This window comes from Ascaphus truei (genome assembly GCF_040206685.1).
Source record: "Ascaphus truei isolate aAscTru1 chromosome 12 unlocalized genomic scaffold, aAscTru1.hap1 SUPER_12_unloc_2, whole genome shotgun sequence".
Taxonomy (NCBI): Eukaryota; Metazoa; Chordata; class Amphibia; order Anura; family Ascaphidae; genus Ascaphus; species Ascaphus truei.
This window is the reverse complement of record NW_027453838.1, coordinates 734098-737696: the sequence shown is the minus strand read 5'-3', so window position 1 is coordinate 737696 and position 3599 is coordinate 734098.

Sequence of the window (3599 nt, the reverse complement as noted above, 5' to 3'; positions counted from 1 at the left end):
TGTCCAGACAGAGGCCAGAGGGAACACAGAAGAATTCTGCTGCCAGTGCTCAAGGGCCAAAGCGTAGAATGTCTTATTCTTAGAACATAATGGCACACATCTGCAGCATATAACTATCACTCTAAACAAGCGGACCCAGTGGAGCAGGCTGGGGGGAGGGGTAAGGTGAGGTGACGCTAAGAGGCGCCGACCATCCAGAGAACAGCCAGGCTGACGCTAAGTCACCCACCATCTCCTCTGCCAATGATAATACCTGCTGTCATGCTGCTTGATCCGGTGTAGCCAAAGAGATAAAGTTGAAGCACCGTTGAGTGAATGCCTGCAGTGATGTGTGTCCTGGAATCCACGTGCAACCAGCAAAGGTACCGGAACAGCCAAACAAAGAAGCGGTGCACTGAGGTAAGTAGAGAACAACACGCAGCTCTAACAAAAAAACGACTAATTTATTGAAAAAAAGGGAACAAACATCATGAAGCTAGGAACCTCTTACGCGTTTCATCCCGCAAGGGACTTTGTCAAAGAGTGAGTGGTGAACCTGCCTGTTCTGTTCTGACTGACAGATTAAATCTGTCAGTGGTGATATTGGATACCGAGGCTTGAGCCTCATTACTCCAAGATCTCTTGTTGAGTATATTGTCGCACACTTTAGAAAGCTTCTTGATCTGTGTTACTTGCCACAGTTGAGTTAGTTTCACAGGGTCAGCGCTGTGATGGGTCATGGGTAGCGGTCAAATGGGTTTGCAGAGATCGCAGCTAGCTTCTTGATCAGCGGATTTGAGTTCTGGTCCAGTTCCTTGTAGAATTTCTCGTTGAGCTTCTTTAGATGTTCATCCAACATCTCGATACCCAGTTCCCTATGAAGGTCTGCTATTCTTGTAGGAAGTGGTGCGTTGGACGCAATCCGCAGCGCCTTGTTCTGTAGTTTTTGATGAGATGATCTGAGCCGTTGGTGGCAGCCACTCCACACCGGGGAGGCGTATGTCATTGTGGGTCTATTGATCGCCTTGATCACGTTGACTTTGATCCGGATGGGCATGGTCCTTGTCTTCAGCAGGGGGTACAGTGCTGCCAGCTTGGCTGTTGCCTTCTGTTGAGTCTTCTCAATTTGGTTTCTCAAGCTTAACTTGCTATCTAGGATTACCCCTAGGTAACAACTGTTTGGCTCCCATTTGATTGCCTCTCCGTTGAGGCTGATTGGCGGGTGTGTCTTGATCTTCCTTTTGGTAAACAGTGTAGCTGTGGTCTTGCTGGAGTTCAGTCCTACTTGCCAGTCGCTGTACCATGTTGATAGCATGTCTAGTGCTTTCTGGATGTTCTTAGCTACTTCTTTCTCGCTGAAGGACTGGGAGATGACTGCCACATCATCTGCGTAGTGTGCCAGTTGAGTCTTGTGGAGGTCTGCGGGGATGTCATTCATGAAGAGGTTGAACAGGAATGGTCCCAGGACTGATCCCTGCGGCACGCCTGCGCAGATGGGGCGTGAGTGGTGAACTATCTCATACACCTCTATATACCACCAGCTTGACTGTGATAGGTCAATAATAAATTGATTTAGAACGGCAACTCCTATATGCAGCTGTAGGTTAATTAATGAGACTGCCGTTCCATCTATACAAGCATAGTGGTGTGTAGAAGGGGAGAGAAGGATAACAACATACAAGTGTATACATAGTACATGTATAACAACAAATAAACAACTTATTGCAAAACTACTGTAAAATAGTATAAACAGTAGTAGCAAAAGATCATTTAAAACCAACATTCAAGCAACATAGATGAAAACAAGGAATGGATTAGAATATAAAGAAATGATATAATAAAGAAAGATAAACGACAGGTAAAAAATATATATTATATGACAATAAGCAATATTGAAAAGTATATTATAACCACTCAACATAATAAAAGAATTATAATAATCATAAATAATAACCTGTCTTATATCAATATAAATGAAAGAAATAAAAATAAGAAATTGTCAAAAATGAAAACAATAATAAAGAAGATAAATATAAAAATAAATATATTAATAATAGAAATATAGCATATCATAAATATACTGATAATAAAGTATACATAATATCCCATATGGTGAGCAACAGCATATATCTAAATGACATTATAACAACACCAGAGAAGCAAAAAGCAGAAGCAAGCAAAAACGTAAACATATTTCTTTAGTTAGACTAGGAAATGTTTAAGCTCCCAATCGGTATTAATACCGTAGGGATGCAATGTATTCATGATATAGATCCAGTGCCCAGACAGAGGCACCTATCTCACCAAGAGATAGTGAGCTGGCACTGAGAACAGGAGGGAGGGAGGCGCTGTTCTCATTGTCTGGTTCATAATTCCCACCTTCCTTGCCTCAGCCTCCCTGTCACACCCTCAGACCGGATTGGCCAACACAGATGAGCCCTCATTCTGTGATTGGCTCCCCATTCAGCATCAATGCTGGGATTGGTCGTTGCCCCGTTCTCCATGATTTTCCATTGAGAACTGCAACCTAGAAAAGCAGCGACCAATTTGAGTTCCACAAGCCTCTCCTGGGTTGGCGTGAAGATAGACTAAGCGGGGGGCTCTGAGGATGTGCCAGAGACACCTGAAGTCGAGGCTGCTTGTACGCCAAGCTGGAGATTTGAAGTTACCTTTCACAACTTGCATCCAGCGGTGCTTGGAAACTCATGACCTACGGCAAAAGTGGAATCTGCTCCGTTAAAGTCATGTTGGTGGCGTCGGCCGAAATTAATACCCGTTTATTTGTTTATCTCTGTGTCCTCTCTGGTGCTTGATCCCACAAAAGAGTCCCGGTCTCTTGCCAGAACACATTAGAAATAAAGCATTCCATTTACATGGGATGCAAGGTGCAACCAGGCATGCAAAAAAACCCCTGTATCTCAGGGGCCTTGGAGCCAGATGAACCCAAGTGACAGGGCGTAACCTTTATTAACCGGTCCCTGGGCCTCATTCCATCACAAGCATAGCTAAGGTCTCTGTACTTAGGGAGGAGCCTAAGTAGACGCCAGCCTGTTTACACATTCAGCTACCTGTGTGGAAGCGGAAGCGGTGACGTCACCGCGCTGACACCGGAGCATCGCGAGATACACACGGCTACCGGCAAGGATTGCCAGGGACTGGTGTTTGCTGCTGGACAGCCGGGTCGGGCGCTCCTATTGATTTTAAAACTCACTGTGTCTGAGTATATGTCTGTTTGTGCATTGGAGGTATTAAAAGGTTTTTAGGTATTGCGCAATCCTCTGCCCCCTTTTTTATCCCTGGTTGGAGTTGCATATACAGGAATACGGGAGTGGACACAGATGACAACACCTGGAGAAAAAGATTCTATCTGAGCCTATCCGAAGACGGCGCACCTCGTGGGGTTTGTGCTGTGCCTGAAAACGCTGGGACTTGGAAAATCACAGATTCTCTCCACTGCATGCTGTCTGCTTTGCATCTAGTAAGTAGGTACGGGTTGAAGCTGTATATGGTGGAATTCATTTGATGAAACAATACTGCGCAATGTTTTGTCCATGGTTTTTATCATACACCACAGGATAACAGTCTGCAGCAAAAAAGAAAAAAACTCCTCCCGTTTTTCT